Source organism: Macaca thibetana, chromosome 11 (assembly GCF_024542745.1).
Source record: "Macaca thibetana thibetana isolate TM-01 chromosome 11, ASM2454274v1, whole genome shotgun sequence".
Taxonomy (NCBI): Eukaryota; Metazoa; Chordata; class Mammalia; order Primates; family Cercopithecidae; genus Macaca; species Macaca thibetana.
Genome location: NC_065588.1, coordinates 103,436,716 through 103,454,234, shown reverse-complemented (window position 1 = coordinate 103,454,234; position 17,519 = coordinate 103,436,716). Strand labels below are relative to the sequence as shown.

General features: G+C 39.5%; 1 protein-coding gene and 1 pseudogene across 1 annotated transcript in view; both read right to left on the bottom strand.

Annotated features, from left to right (window-relative positions):
* The window catches only part of PWP1 (PWP1 homolog, endonuclein), a 753,749-nt gene that overhangs the window by 437,184 nt on the left and 299,046 nt on the right, over positions 1 to 17,519 (bottom strand). The window lies entirely within an intron of this gene.
* LOC126931663 (protein SET-like) lies at positions 2,205 to 3,072 on the bottom strand (annotated as a pseudogene).

Below are 17,519 nucleotides of genomic sequence, written 5' to 3'. Positions count from 1 at the left end.
GACAGAAATAAGGAAGATGAAGGGTAGCTGAAGATATTAAGGATATAAGGAAGATTTCCTGGAGGAAGAGGGCCTGCCAGGGTAGGAAAAAGATAGAGATGAAAGGATGGATGGATGGATGGATGGATGGATGGATGGAATAGGAAATAGGATATTATTTTCTTTCTTTTGTTCTTTTTTAATTTTATTTTATATATATTTTTTGAGACAGGGTCTTGCTCTGACACACAGTCTGGAGTGCAGTGGCACCATCTCAGCTCACTGCAACCTCTGTTTCCTGGGCTCAGGCAATTCTCCCATCTCAGCCTCCTGAGTAGCCACCATGTTGGCTAATTTTTGTATGTTTAGTAGAGATGGGGTTTCTCCATGTTGTCCATGCTGGTGCTTGGACTCCTGTGCTCAAGTGATCTGCCTGCCCTGGCCTCCCAAAGTGCTGGGATTACAAGTGTGAGCCAGCGCACCTGGCCATAACAGGATATTCTTTTTTCTTTTTCCAAAAAAACAAAATCTTTATGTTTCTTTACTAGAGCAAGATTCCTGATCAGTATATAGTGATGTGTTTACTAAATGGAGACCTGTGCAGAAATTACATACTATCTATCTAGATAGGTTGTTACATTTTTGCCTATTGATGGAATAGTTCCGTTTATCAAGTTTTATACATCAAAAAGCTTTTGAATTTCACCAGACTGTCCATTAATTCACCTCTGAAAAAGTGGCATTTAATTTCAGCTACTATATTTACAGCATTAAAAAGCTTATGCACTAAGGTGCTTCTCTGCACAATGGCATTGAGCAGACAGAGCTGAGTCCATTATCCAACCCAGATTCATATAGTCACATTTGAGAGCTTTATACCAGAGAGCAGGGACAGTTACTGCTAACCATCGCAGACTTCTTACTCTGAGAGCCTATCTTCTTGGCCACATTCTATATAGCCAATGAAGACATGCCAGCAACCGTCCCATGTATAACTTGGCATTAGACCACCAGGTCTGTTGGATGGTGGTGGCAGGCACCATTATTTTATATCCAGGTAAAACGCCAATTTTAAATACTTACACTTGGAAATAAAAATCAAGGGCAGAATATACTCAGAAAGTATTCAGCAATCTGGTATCTCAAATGATGTGAATACTTTCAGAAACCAATGGCAAATTTTACCCATGTTTCCCAGCTATGGAGATATTAATACATTGATTCAAATCCCGTTACTCAATTCACATAACCCTGAGGTCATCCTCCAAAGTGCGTATCAAAAAATAGGAAGTTAGAGTGACAGAGTTTGAAAGTGATGTTATACAAGTCAAACTTGGAAGGTCATAGTAAGCATACCTATGCTGAGAGAAAAGCATCAAATCCTTTGTGTACACATTTAGTTTTATTGTAACAAAGCAACTTGTACACTTTTAACGTTTAAAACTGAGCATCATCTTTCCTTTCCAGTGAAACAAAAAGAAAATTTAAAAATAAACAGGGACAACATTTCAATAGAGAATGTCAATTCCAAATAAGATCCCACAGGTTCTGCTGATTCTCCCACTGAGTGGCAGGGCTCAAGTCATCATCAGGAGATAATTTATTTTAAAAGTGTCATCTTAAACTGCAAGGATGTCTGTCAAATATCACAATTAAACATGCCAAAGGAGAAGCCATGTTGTCAAAATGCCCACTTAACTCACCCAAACATCTCAAACCCACCCTTTGCTGACCTTCTATAACCCCATGTTTTAAAATTTCTTTTTCTTTTTTTAAACAAGAGAAAGTAGACAGATATATGTTGGTAAATGCTAACTGTCCATATTCACATAGAGACACAGTGTACTCTCTGAGCCCAACAAACAGAGAACGGAGGGAAAAAGCTAGAATTCTACGCACCACCACACAGGGGCCCAGCACCCTCCAGCTTCCAGCAGAGCGAAGGGGGCGGGGTTTTCTTTCTTCCCGCAGAGCTTCGTGGTGTTGATTCCATACGGTTTTTATTCAGATAGTAAGCAATAAAAATGAATTTCGAGCAGAAAGGGGTAGAGACTTCCCACTGTATTCTGCTCAAGGTATTTCCCCCAAAATAAGTTGAGGAAAGAGACCTCAAGAACAGGGTGACTGAGAGAGAAAACAACAACAACAACAACAAAACTGCCACTTGCTCCCAGGGACTGGAGAAAATTTTTAAAAAAGGAAAGTTAGAATCTCTCAGTGTTCTATTAGTCATCTTCTCCTTCATCCCCCTCTGCTTCCTTTCCTTCATCATCATCTTCTTCACCTTCATCCTCACTCCCTTCTTCATCAATATCTTCTAATCCTTCCTCGTCTTCTTCATCATCACCATCTTCTGCTCCTTCTTCTTCGTCGTCCATATCAGGAACCAAGTAGTACGGTAATGGTTTTGGCCAAATGTCATCTTCAATGACCTCTCCTAACTCATCAGCACCTGCATCAGAATGAAAACCAGGTAAAGAAGCTCTCTGGTTCTTCATGCTGCCTCTTTCTGCTGTCTTTCTTCTGCATTTGACTTGAACATTTCATCAAATCCTTTCCAGATTTCCATTTGATTTCAGTGGAATTTGAAGATAGATCACCATTCTCATTCAGATGAAATTCTTTGGAGAGAACTTTATTTTCAAAGTAAGGATTTTCATCCACCCTGAATGTGCCCGATCAAGTTTGATCTCAGAAGCTAAGCAGGGTCAGGCCTGGTTAGTACTTGGGTGGAATTAGGATATTCTTAATAAGAGGTATAGCCCAAGCAAAGGTAAAAATATAGAACAATCATGCTTGTGTATGGGCTCCTCATGGAAACCTGCTCTGCTAGAATTAGGAGAGTGGGGAGGGATGGAAGCTAATATTTTTTGTGCTCCTACTTGTGCTAGGTGCTTGTAGCTCATATGTTTTGGGGTGTTTGCTCTCCTGCAGGCCCTCTCTCTAGGAATCATCCCCATACAGGGCTGAAAGGGTAGGCCTGGAGCCATGTTTGTGCCATTTGTCCAGTCTCACATCCTGATCACGAATCACTGGACCATGGGTGAACACTGGATCTAAGCTCAGTTGATCCAGTTCTTCTCCCAGAAACATGGCACTAGGACACAGAAAAACTAACCCAGTGGACTTCCTATGGAAAGCTGGAGTGTAGAAAAGTCCAGAGTGGGAAATAGTGAGAGGTAGAAGGGAACTGAAGAAAGCTGAGATCAGTCCGCACAGCGTAGAGAAGGGAAAATGTACACAGAGAAATACACAGGATGTTGTAAGAAAGATTCAGTAGCTCCTGGGAGATGGCACATGTGCCTAGATTCCAACAATTTGGTTCCTGGTTTCTCTCCTGAGGATGCTATATTTCATTTCTTATTCCTTGATTTCAGTTGAATTAGTTTAAGTGCTTTCCTGTTCCTTACGATAAAAATAGCCTTGGCCAAGACAGTTTGTTCACATTTTTTCAGATTATCCTCTTAACAATTCATTGAAATAGATATCACTTCCACATTATTAATATGGATATCAAGGCTTAGAGCGGCAATGTGACCTGCCTATATGCATTTGGTTGATAATGGTTGAGCTAAGAGTGAAACCCAGGCCTGCCTGGCTCTAAACACCTTACAATTCTCCCTAAGGGACCTTGGCCAGTGTTTGAATCAACAGTTGATCCCAAAACACTTTGTCTGTAACTGCACAAGACACCTTCACTTCTGATGCTGTGTCTATTCAGGGCCAATTTGTTAACTTTTAGTCATTCTGAGATTCTCCTGTGGAGGTTCAAGCCCAGAAAGCTTATTTAATACATGAATTCAGAATTGGTAAGAAGTCAGATGCTGTATTTATGGCTCTTACTGAGTCAAATTCAATGCAATCCTATCCTTAAAAAATATCCAGATTCTAGTGAATAAAGAGAAACTGGTCAAGATTAGTAGAATTTTTCCAAATCAAGAAAATTAAGAATGTCTTTAATTTGGGGGCCAGCTAAGTAATTTATTCATCCTAAACAATACTCACTGAATGGTTGATATGCCTCTTATATTTTAATAACCCATTACAAATATACCATCTTTGCACAATCTATATTCTAGTCATAGTCAACTCTTACAGTTCTTTCAAATACCATGCTACTAGAACCTCTATGCCATAATATGTGTGAAAATTAATTTTCCTTCCCCTATCCGTCTGGAAAACTTCCACTCTTTAGGATTCAGCTGAAGGTGTCACCTCCTCCACAAAACTGTCCACTAACTCTTAGCCTCATGAAGTTAGTAGATCTTTCCACTATGGCCCCAGGAAACCCCGACCTTAACTCTCATCACTGCATTGTAATTGTCTCTTTGCAGTTGAAGTGACATGTTCTTCTCACTCTCATGCCAGGCCACTCTCTTTCCTTTCTAATTTCTACTTCCTCCTCATCTCTTATCTAATAGGAGATGAATTGCTAATCTAATGAACTTGAGATATTGATTGGACTACATTTCATTAGTGAGTAAGGTTGCCATGGTCAAGACCACTCTATCCTTCCTGTAGAAACTCAGGACTTTCCTACCCTTCCCCTACCATCAAAGAAGGTCTGGGATGTGACTCAGGCAACCTCCTTTTCCTTCTATTTCTCTCCTGTACAGTTGGTAAAGGAAGAGATCATGTAGCCATGTGTGTGATGGAGATAAGGCAGCTCTATCCCACAGGCCCAGCCATTCTCCTCACATCTTTGTGCCAGCATCTTCACCTGTGCATGCCTAGGTAAGCCAGGTGGGTTACATACTACCAGCTATGCTATCTTTTTGGAGGGAAAGAAATAGGAAACCCTACTTTAGTTTCCCAGCTGAAGTCAAGTGGTCCAGCTCTGGGTACCAGGAATGAGGTCATGAGTGGTGATGAGGTCATTGAGTACCTGCCCATACACTAACAAAGTGGAACTTGCTTTTCATTTAGATCTGTTTCCTTGTAAACTCTAGACTGTTGTAGTCAGCATTCTGGGCTAGGAGACTCGGAGCAGAGTTTGGCACTCAAACTCCATCCCACAACCCCCATTACACACTTTTTAGTGAAATATTCTAACCCAGTGGGTTTTGACCCTGGCTACACATTAAAATCACCTTCTATACCAGAAATCCAGGTGACTCTAACACGTGGCTAAATTTGAGAGCCCTTGCAAAGGAGAGCTTCACAGTCTCCCCCATCCCGCCCTAACCGAGGGCATGAGTTCTGCTATAAGGTGGTGGAAGGAAGCTTCAGGCAACAGTAGATTTGAATAGAGCTCAGAGTGAATTGAGTTCACCTCTCTGTGCCATAGACCCATCATCTATAAAATAAGAGGATTCACTGAGAACTCTTGACATTTTGGGAGTCATAGACACCTTTGAAATTTTCATGAAAGCTATGTGCATCTCCTCAAAAAAATGAACATTTGCCCTTATTCAGACATTCGCATTCAGCTTCTGGGGTGCTTGGATGCTCTGACACCCTGGCCTACAGGATCACTGAGATTCTGTCCAGCTTTCAGCTCCAAAGGCCAATCTCTGTAATGTGCTAGAGAGGACCATTGGGCGGGCCAGGCTTCATTCCTTTTTCAATATTGTTCAAAATACATGTGCTTTGAACACCAGCACCAGCAAGATGCACATGCTGTGAGAAGCAGGGGGCATCTGATAACTGAGGGAACAGTTATCAGGGAGTGATTTATTAGTAAAATATTTATTGAGATTTTTAAGGCACCAGGCTCTAGGGATACCATTGTGAGAAAAAACACACACACACAAACCCCACATTCATGATAAGGATATATTCTGATGGAGGTTTTTAGCTTTCATATCACACTTAGTACAGGACATATGTTCACTGAGTGGAATTCACCCATTCTACTTAAAAATCTCTCTTTGTCTCCCTCTGTCTCTTTTTCTAATGGCCGAAAGGGCATCGTTGATTTTTTAAAAGACAATACAGAATTTCCTTTGAAATTGGGCAAAAGACCCTGCCCCTTGGTCTGCTCTGACCCTCCGTTTCCTGTGTCCTTCCACCCAGAGCAAGGACTCCTTGAGGCTAAGGACATGTCCACTTGGGGCCTGCACTCCACCCTTTCACACCATGCTCTTGTCATCCGTGACCCCGTACTCCCTGCCCAAATGTCCCTGAATCTGTTCCTAGAGCTTGTGAAGGCTGCTGCTTCAGATGTCTCTTCCCCAGGCTGGGTCACACTGCTGGTTTATGTGTCCCTGGACCCAAGGGGTGGCCACAGGGCAGCAGTTTGCTGGGGATGTGAAGGAGCTTGCACGTGCAGGATGGCATATCCACAGAAATGCAAGTGAGGCCCATTGCAAGAGCCAGAACTGGGAAGAGAGGGCCATGGGCTGGGGCTGGGGAACTGCCTCTGTCCAGGCCATCATTTTACAGCTCTGAAACTGAGAATTCTAAATTCAAACCTGGCCTTCCAGGGTATTATAAAAGTATATTTGTCTAAGTAGGTGGATAAAGACATATTTTATTGAACAGTCTCTTAGCCTGAATGATAACTTTAAAGTATTTTTATAGATGGTATTTGGGCCTCCGTTTGTACACTTGTTCCAGGCTCCACAAATAATTGCGAGAGAGTCTAAGGAAGTAGGATTATGGTATGGACCCACCCAAGTTGCTTTGGCTCCTGACAGCTTTCCTTCATAGTTTCTTATAACAACCAAAGTAATAATAGCTAATTTTTAAAAAATAAAACTCTTATTGAAGTATAATATACATATATTAAAATGCATAATCATAGAATAAATACATCCATGTAACAGCCAACTGGATCAAAACAGAACATTGCCAGCATCTTACACACCCTTACAATAACCACTCCCTCCATCCTTCTCAAAGGTGACCAGTATCCCATATTACTTTGCCTATTTTTGAACTTTACATAAATGTAGTCACATCATACATATTCTTTTGCATCTGGCTTCTTTCCCTCAATATTATGTTTATGATTATCCATTTTATTGCATGTAGAAATAGTTCATTCACTTTCATTGCTATATAGTGTTCTATTGAATCAATTTACCATTTTTCATTTACTTATTCGGTTGCTGATATATGTTTGGATTGTTCTCATTTGCTACTAAGAATAATGCTGCTATGTTTATTCTTGTACCTGTCTTTTGGTGTCCATATACTTTCCTTTATGTTGAGTATATATTCCTAGAAGTGAGACTGCAGGATTTTAGGGTGTGTGAATACATTCAGCTTTACAGTACTGCAAAAAGTTTTCCCAAGAGGTTGTATAGAAAGACTTTTAAATTTTCTTTTATAGATAGAATGCTTTTCTGATTTCTCATTCTCTCATGTGTCAGTTTTGTTAAGATTTGATTTCCTAGGGATTTATTCATTTTCTTTAAATTTCCAAATTTAAAAATAGACTTATGTTGTTTCTAACAGTCTCTAATTTATTCTTAATACCCATAGGACCTATAATAATATTTCCTTTTTATTTCTAAAATCTGTGTCTTTTTTTATTTTCCTGTTTTTATTCTTCTTTTGCAAGTGATTTATTGATGTTATGAGTCATTTCAAAAAATAACTTTTGGTTTTGTTGATTTTCTTTATTGTACATTTGTTTTCAATGTTATTAATTTCTACTTTTATATATATTACCTTTTTCCTTCTACCTTCTATAGGTTTTACTTGCTGGATATTTTTCTAACTTCCTAAGAGATACTTAAATAATTGAGTTGCAGCCTTTCTTCTTTTCCAACATATGCATTTTAAGCTATACATATTCTTTAAGCACTGCTTTAGCTGTGACCACAGGTTTTGATATGTCATATTTTCATAACCATTCCATTCTAAAAACTTTCTGATTTCCAATGTGATTTTATTGTTGATTATTTGGAAGTATATTGCTTAATTTCCAAATATTTAGAGACATTGTAGTGGCCCATCGTTATTTATTTCAAGCTCGATTCCACTGTGGTCAGAAAACATGTTTATTGCAATCCCTTAAAACGTGTTGAGATTTGCTTTAAGGCCCAGTACATGGTCAATTTTGGTAAATGTCCATGTGCACTTGGAAACAGTCTGTATTCTGCAGTTGTCAGGTGTAGTGCTCTATATATATCAACTAGGCCATGTTTTATAATCATGCTGACTTTTTTGCCTGCTTGTTCTATCAGTTGCTGAGAAAGATATGTTAAAATCTCCAACTATGCTTCTGGATTTGTCTGTTTCTCTTTTTAACTCTGTATTTATTGCTTTATATATTTTGAGGTGTTGTTAATAGGTTCATATAAACTTAGAATATTTCCACTTTCCTGTGGATTGACCTTTTAATCATCTTAAAACACTTCTCTTTATCTCTTACAATTCTTCTTGCCTTAAAGTCTGCTTTATCTGATGTTAATATAACTATACAGCTTTCTTTTGGTTGGCATTACATGACATACTTTCTTTTATCCTATTACTTTCAATTTTCTGTATCTTAGTATTTAAAGTGTATGTTGTAAAAAGAATATGGTTTTATTTCATTTTTTATCCAGTTTGACAATCTTTGACTTTAAATTGGAGTATTAAGTCTTCTTGCAAATCATGGAATTATCTGCATATTTGGGTTAATTTTGTTATTTTGCTAATTGTTTTCTCTTTATTTCATCTGTTCTATGTTCCCTTTTGTACATTTTTTGCCTTATTTTGGATTCATTATGTATTTTAATAATTCCATCTACCATGAACAAGGTTTTACCTATTGTTACTATTCTTTTCAGTGATTGCCCTGAAGACAACTGCACAGATAGACTCAGCCAAGCCTAATATCAGTGAATAAAATTTGTCAATTCCTGGACAATTCAAGGAACATGAATACTTCATACCCTCATATGTTTTAATTCTAAAAATATTTTAAACCACATATATATTAATATAGCTGTTTTATAAATATTCAATATTAATGTAGATATACCCACATATTTATGCTTTCCATTAATCTTTGTTCTTTCCTGTATTTCCATGCTTTCACAGTGTATCGTTTACTTTCAGCCTCAAGAACTCCCTTTAGTATTTTTTTAGGAAGCATCTGCTGATTATGAATTCTCTCATATTTTACTTGTCTGTAAATGTCTTCATTTTACTTTTATTTTAAAGGTTATTGTCAGTGGGTACAGAAGTGTGAGTCATAACTACTACCTTTCATCACTTTAAAGATATCACTCACTTATCTTCTTCCTTTCTTTGTGTGCGTGTGTGACAGAGTCCCGTTCCATCATCCAGGCTGGAGTGCAGTGGCACGCTCTTAGCTCGCTGCAACCTCTGCCTCCCAGGTTCAAGAGATTATCCTGCCTCACCCTCCCGAGTAGCTGGGATTACAGGCACCCACCACCACACCTGGCTAATCTTTGTATTTTCAGTAGAGACAGGATTTCACCATGTTGACCAGGCTGGTCTCAAACTCCTGGCATCAGATGATCCACTCACCTTGCCCTCCCAAAGTGATGGGATTACAGCCATAAGCAACCCCACACGGCCGCCTAGCTATAGTTAAACCCCCATTTTTTTTGAATCATATCAAATTAGTATTTCTTCTTTAAAGGTAATATGTATTGTTTTCAGTTGACTTTAAGATGATATGTTCTTCTTTGATTTTTGAGTAGTTTCACTACCATGTACCTATGTGTGATTTCTGTTCATTAATTCTCTTTGGAGTTCATAAAACTTCTTGAATCTATAATGCAGATCAGTTTTGGAAATTTTTCTGCCTCTATCTCTTCATACATCATTTCTCCCCCATTCTATTGATCTGTTTTGCAAAAACAGATCAGTTTGGGAAAATTTTCAGCCTCTATCTCTTCATACATTGTTTCTCCCCCATTCTATTCCTCTTGTTCTTCTGGGGCTCTAACTACTTATTTGTTCAAACTTTCACTCTGTCCCACATGTTGCTTAGGTTCTTGTCCATATTTTCCATTCTTTTGTCACTCCATGCTTTAGTCCAGATGTTTTCTTCTGACAAATTATTCAGTTCACTAATCCTATCTCAGCTCTTTCTAAACTAATGATAACTTCGTATGTCAAGTTTTTTATTTTGGATATTGTATTTTTCAGTTCTGGAATTTTCATATGATCATTTTCAATAGTTCTATATTCCATGCTGAAAATTACCATACCACCATCTAATTTCTTTAATACACTTATGACAGTTATTTTAAAGTCTATTTTAACTCCAGTATCTTTATTTTCTATTGGTTTCTTTATACTGTCTGGCTTTCTCTTCCTCATGGTTGTTGGACATTTTGTCTTATCTGCAGGTGAATCTGGTAATTTTAGATTTAATATGAGATATTATACATCAGGCTGTTGATTATGTTATCTTCCTCCAAAGATTATTAACTGTTGCTTCTGGCAAGTAACTAGGTAAAGGCAGATTGACTCACCTTAATTAAGTCAATGAATGAACAGATTCAAAACTGGGCATTAGTCTTTATGAGGGTTGTTGCGTTTCTAGTTAATCCATATTTCTAGATTATAACCCTTGAAAGTTCTACCTGAAAACACTGAGTAAATGTCATGGTTCCTTTTTCTTGACCCTAAACTCCAATTTTTGTCTCCTTTAGCTCCATAAGTGTGCCAATAGAGATGCTCAACTCTTCACCTTTCAATCTTTTCTGTCCAGATTCTGGGTATCTAAGGTAATCCTTGTCAATTAGCAGATGCCTTGTGGGGAAAAGCAACACAGAACGTCAGGTTCACAGCTCTTTTCTTCCCTTCTCTCTGTGATCTTAGGCTCTTAAGTCCTCCCAGCCTTGGCAGTTCTCCAATGTCTTTAAAATTATTTTTATTTTTTATTTTTTGTTTTTGGGATGGAGTCTTGCTCTGTCACCCAGGTTGGAGTGCAGTGGCATGATCTTGGCTCACTGCATATTCCATCTCCCGAGTTCAAGTGATTCTCCTGCCTCAGCCTCCCTAGTAGCTGGGATTACAGGTGTGCACCACCACACCCAGCTAATTTTTATATTTATAGTAGATACGGGGTTTCACCATTTTGGTCAGACTGGTCTCGAACTACTGACCTCAAGTGATCCATCTGCTTCGGCCTCCCAAAGTGCTGGGATTACAGGCTTGAGCCACTGAGCCTGGCCTAAAATTAATTTTTAAAATTTCATACAGCTTTTCTATTTGTCCTTAGTGGGAAAGTTGGTCTGAAGTAAGATAGCTGTTATGAAAGTTTTGATAGCTGACATTTATGAAGAGATTAATATGTTTCAGGCACATTTTGCACACTTTATGTATATATACTCACTTTACAACAATTCTAAGATGTGAGTTCTCTTATTTTCCCAGCTTTACAGAGAGAAGAAATGGATCACAGAGTGATGAGTAGTTTGTCCAAGATCATATAGTATAAGTGATACATCCAGAATTTGAAGCCAGGCAACCAGGGTTTAGGACCCTACACTTAGCCATAGAGATCGAAACCTCTTAATTCTCAGCTGTCCTGTATGCATTTGGGATCATAAGGTATACCTAATGCCTCATATTAAATACGCATTTTGCTTGAATGAATCTGAGTGGGTTTCTGTTACCTGCTCTCAGATGATTTCTGACCAAGCTCTTTGGACAAACTGCCTCTCGCACCAAAATGTTTCTTTAGAACAAAAGTACATATTACTAATATCCTTTCCCCAAATGGGTCTTATTTATCTTCCCAGAGCTTCTCATTTGTTATTATCCTCATGATCTCATTTACTTTCCTTGTTTTTAAAAGGGCACTCACTGGGTAATTCCCTCACACCCATGGTTCCAGCAAACCCGTCTATGAGAAGTGAAGGATATATTCAAGCTAAAAGTAGGCAGCCTCAGTGAAGGAACAAAGTCCTCCAGCAAGGTTAAAATTCCACCAGGCTTGTGTTTCAAGACCCAAAGCACAGCTTGAGCAGGAGAGGTAATTGAGCCAGCTGCTGAGAGGCAGCAGCCACGTCCCCCCAACTCATTAATCTGCCTCCCTCTGCTATGAAAGGGACCCAGGGCTTCGATTTTAGCAGCATGAGGAAACACACCATTTTCATGCATGGTTCCATAAAAATCACCTCCTGGAGCTCTTATCTAAAAAAATAAAGAAAAATACTCACGAGAACAGTCTTTGCAGCTTCACATCGTTTTTTATTTAGCAATCTTACTTTATAAAATTCAACCAGCTGTTTATTTTTTCCACTACTGGCCAAACATAGTACCCAGTGGTGGTTTATTTGGGGTCCATTTTGGCCCACACCACGGTCTAGAGTTGGGGTAAGTTCAAAGGAGGGTGTTTGTCTTGGAGGAATTGGAGGTAAGAAAAAACAGTCTTTTCAGGGAAAATGGCCCTTCAATCATGATGGAAATATTTCCTCTTTATCATGACAGAATGGGGGAAAGGATAATAGAAATTCATCTTATCTAGTGGATATGCTGTTACCTGGCATTCAGAGAGAAATCTAAAAACTTAGTAAGAGCACCAAAAAGGGGTTAGGTTGCTCATCTCAGAGGATTCCAACAGGAATTCCCACCTCCTATGTTAAGATAATGATGATGATCATGATCACGGTCATAATCATGATCATGATGATGGTTCATTTTATTGGCTATCATGTGTGAGATGAATTATATACCTTATCTCTGAGCAACATGAAAGGCAGTTATTTGCATCCTATTTTACCGATAGGAAAATGAGGTTAGAAAAGTTGTATAATTTGCCCACAGTTTCTCCGCAAATGGTGAAATTGGGATTCTACCCTAAAGCCCATGCTCTCCTCAAAACACCACCTTATCTTCTGACTTCTCTGTATTGTCACACCAAAGTGAAAATGAATTTTTTTTTTTTTTTTTTTTGAGATAGAGTCTTGCTCTGTCACCCAGGCTGGAGTGCAGTGGCATGATTTCGGCTCACTGCAACCTCTGCCTCCCAGGTTCAAGTGATTCTCATGCCTCAGCCTCCCAAGTAGCTAGAACTACAGTGCCACCATGCCTGGCTAACTTTTTGTATTTTTTAATACAGACAGGGTTTCACCACGTTAGCCAAGATGGTCTCCATCTCCTGACCTTGCGATCTGCCTGCCTCAGCCTCCCAAAGTGCTGGGATTACAGGTGTGAGCCACCACGCCCGGCCAGTAATGAATATTTTAAAATAAGGTCAAATCAATGTTGTGACAGAATAACTACTCTCCCACAAAGAAATAAAAAAATACTGCAAAACCATTAAAGATTATTTTACAGTAATGAGTGGGAAAGTTCCTAGCTCCAGGAAAAGACAACTAACACTGAACAAAGGTTCCAAATATCCAACCTTCTAAATAGACCCACAAACAACTGAGTCAGACATCACCCAGGACTTCTTAAAAGCTGCAGAACTGGTTCTTTATCAAGAGGAAAGAGGTTGTGGGAAGTCTGGGTAATTAGTCACAGGCCTAGTGGGTCCTGCCGTATTTGGGGTCTGACCCTTTTCCTTCTACAGTGGATGGGAGGGGTGCTTTTCCACCTCCTAGCACAACAGTTCTCAAATATTTTAGTCATAAGACCCTTTTACATGTTTAAAAATTACTGATAGCTCTAGGGAGTTTTGTTTACAGCACCTGTGAACATTCACAATATTAGAAATTAAAACTAGAACTTTAAAAATATTTACTTACTAACTTATTTAAAAATAATAAAAATAAACTCATTGCATGTTAACATAAATAAGATTTTAATGTAAATAACTGTATTTTCCAAACAAAAAATTAATGAGAATAGCAGCATTGTTTTACAGTGTTAAAAACCTCTTTACTGGTGAAACCCCGTCTCTACTCAAAATACAAAACTTAGCCGGACATGGTGGTGTGCACCTGTAATCCCAGCTAGTTGGGAGGCTGAGGCAGGAGAATCACTTGAACTCAGGAAGCAGAGGTTGCAGTGAGCCAAGATGGCACCATTGCACTCCAGCCTGGGCAGCAAGAGTTAAACTCCATCTCAAAAAAACAAAACAAAACAAAAACAAAACAAAAAACAAAAACAAAAAAACTCTACTGTCCACTTTCATCCAAAATTGCTAGATTCTTATATCTGCTTCTTCATTTTATCTGTTGTATTTACTTTGATTGAAGAATATGAAAAACACTGACCTTGCACAAATGTGTAATTGGAAAAAAATGAATATTTTAATAGCTGTTAATGTAGCTGTGGATATTCTTCCTTGATATTACACAAAAACTTAACAAATAGTTATTTCTTAAGCATTACAATGTAGAATCTGAAACCATGTTAATCATTTCTGGTCTTTGCTATTCATATATTGAAATCCATTGGTCTTTCTTGTACTCAGAATGGATCTTTTTATCCATTTTTTAAACATCATCCATTGGTAATTGGAAATATTAGTTATTTGAGTTATGCAGATTTTCTAAATTGATACATTTTATTACACTAGTCAGAAACCATACTCTTTGTCACCTGTGATGTCATTAGAAAAGTGTTAAGTATGGGAAGCTATCAAGCTTATGGTTGCAGATGCAAATTTTGAAAAATTCTAACTTCTGCTTGAAAACCCATTGTTTTTTCAAGTGACAACAATACTGTCAGTTACTTTTTTGGAAGTGACAGGCTCTCTTTGTACACTTTCAAGGAAATAGCTGCCAAACTCTCAAGTTGATAGAGCAATAATTTGTTTTTTTGATATTGTTTCAAGTAAAAATGGTGTTCCATGAAAGAAGGGGCCAGTTCAGCTTACAACTCAGTTGCAAAGTGTTTTTTTCTTAGGACAGCCATCATACTTTTGCATGCAGTAGAAGTGCCTTATGTATATTTCCCATTCCATCATAAGGAATATTGTTATTAAGATGTATATATCCAGGCACAGTGACTCACACCTGTAATCCCAGCACTTTAGGAGGCCAAGGTGGACAGATCATGAGGTCAAGAGATCGAGACCATCCTGGCCAACATGGTGAAACCCATCTCTATTAAAAATTAAAAAATTAGCTGGGCATGGTGATGCACGCTGTAGTCCCAGCTACTCAGGAGGCTGAGGCAGGAGAATTGCTTGAACCCGGGAGGTGGAGGTTGTAGTGAGCTGGGATCATGCCACTGCACTGCAGCCTGGCGACAGAGTGATACTCCGTCAAAATATATGTATGTGTGTATACATATATATATCTCTCGAAGGGTTGAGATTTACAAAATTTAATAATTTTTACTGCTTCATCAAAGCATTCTTTTTTTTTTTTGAGACGGACTCTTTGTCACCCAGGCTGGAGTGCGGTGGCACAATCTTGGCTCATTGCAACCTCCACCTCCTGGGTTCAAGTGATTCTCCTGCCTCAGCCTTTCTAGTAGCTGGGATTATAGACACCTGCCACCACACCCAGCTAATTTTTGTTTTTTAATAGAGGTGGGTGGGGTTTCTGCCATGTTGACCAGGCTGGTCTCAAACTCCTGACCTCAGGTGATCTGCCCACCTCAGCCTCCCAAAGTTCTGGGATTACAGCCATGAGCATTCTTAATGGAAACTGGAATTCTTTTTTCCTACTGGTGAGTGTGTGGTGGTGAAGAACCTAATGGCTGCTAGTATATTTGGGTACCACTGCCTTCATTCATGCTGAGCTGCTAGCAGTTTCATCTACCATTATTGTACCATTAGTGCAAAAGTCAACACAGTCAGAAAGGCAAATGTTTTATTGTGAAAATGATTTTAACCTTGTGAATCCCCTGAAAGTGTCTTGAAGACCCCCAGGAGTCCATGACCACACTATAAGAACAGCTGTCCCACCAAATTGAAGGATGATGAAGCTTCAAGAAAATCACTGAGGGGGTTGCTTGCAAGAAGTGGAGATTGGCACCCTCCCTGGATGCTTGTGGAACTTCCGAGTCAGTAGGCAAATCCTGGGCTGCCGTCACAGGTGAAGGGATTCTTGGGAGAACTTGGCGTGCCTATCCTGGAATCTGGGGGGGACCACAACATAGGATTGTGCATTTTAAACATTCATTAAGAAGGCTGGCTGAGGGCAAGAATAGGGGCTGAGGGAAAAGGGTAATTTGTCCATTCAGATGAGGTGCTCTTTTACAGCCTGCACAAGGCATAATGTGTATCAGTGGCAGCTCCAGGTTGGAAGCATGCATGCACCCAAGGACTTCCTACCTGGAGATTTCTAAAATCATGAAGCTAGCTGGAGTAGCCCCCAATAGTATGGAGAGATGGGATGGGACTGTGCATAATGTGTGTCTTGGTCCTCTGAGACTGCCATAACAAAAATACCAAAAATACCATAGACTGGGTGGTTTATAAACAACAGAAATCTATTCCTCGTGGTTCTGGAGGCTGGGAAGTCCAAGATCACGGCAGATTTGGTGTCTTATGCGGGTCTGCTTCCTGGATCATAGATGGCTGTCGTCTCACTGGGTCCTCATGTGGTGGAAGGGGCAAGACAGTTCTGTGGGGCCTCTTTTATAAGGGTACAAATTCCATTCATAATCACTTAGTAAAGGCCCCACCTCATTATACCACCATATTGGGGATTAGGACTTCAACAAAGGATTTTTGGGGGACGCAAGCATTCCATCTATTGCCTTGTGCCTAGGAAGAAAATGAGGCATCTTCTACCCAGCCTAGTTCCCCACAGCCATTTGAGAATGTTAAAGAGGATGTCAGAGGTTCTCAGGGCTTCATGCAAGGTAGCAGAGTGCTAAAGGAAGGGGCAGGGGACAGGAAGATGTCCAAAGCTGATAAAAGGATGGATACCCCACAAGGTAAAGGATCATTGAGAGAGATTAGAGGGGTCAGGGACATCTGGGGCAGCAGGCGCCAGGATGAGGCTCAATATTACCTCTAGAAAACCATGCATGTCATCAACACAGAGAGGACCACATCAAACAGAGCAGACCAAGGGCATCTCCTCACCCTCTGCCAGCAGATAACTCATCTCTTCTTCCTAACTCTCAATTGCCTGCAAGGATAAACCCAGGCAGGGGAGGGGAAAGGAAGTGAACTAGTACTGCTTATGTCCTCCCCTGTTTTCCCTATTCCCACCATACAATGCTTTTCCCCATTCCCGCCATACAATGCCCAGAGACAGAAGAAGGAAGAGCAGCAGTTCACAATACCCTTATTCGAGTTGAGACAGCCTGGGAGTTTGAAATGGACATTCAGAACCATAGTCTTAAACTAGACTGAATTGAGTTTCAATTGCCTGATGTGTCAAGAAAATAATTGGATCAGTTTATGTTCTTGATAAGGTATCTGCTACACTGTGAGGAAGATTTAATACAATATAACTAGAGGTAGTGAATGAAATAAATGGAATTGTTATGTGCTTATTCCCCCAAAGAGCTGAGGCCACAAATCAATCACGTTTAAACAACTAAAACTGGCTGTAAAGCACAATGACCAAGATTCCTTTCAGCCACCTCCCTAAAGTATCCATGGAAGTAAAAATAAGTGTTGTGTCTTTTTCTGCCCATCATTGGCTAGAAAACTCCATGGAGTAATGAAGGGAGCATTGGGTAGAGTGAAGATACACAGCTTCTATCTTCCCAGAAACCTCTATCCATTGTCACTGTACCTCCACATCCCATCTGACACCAGT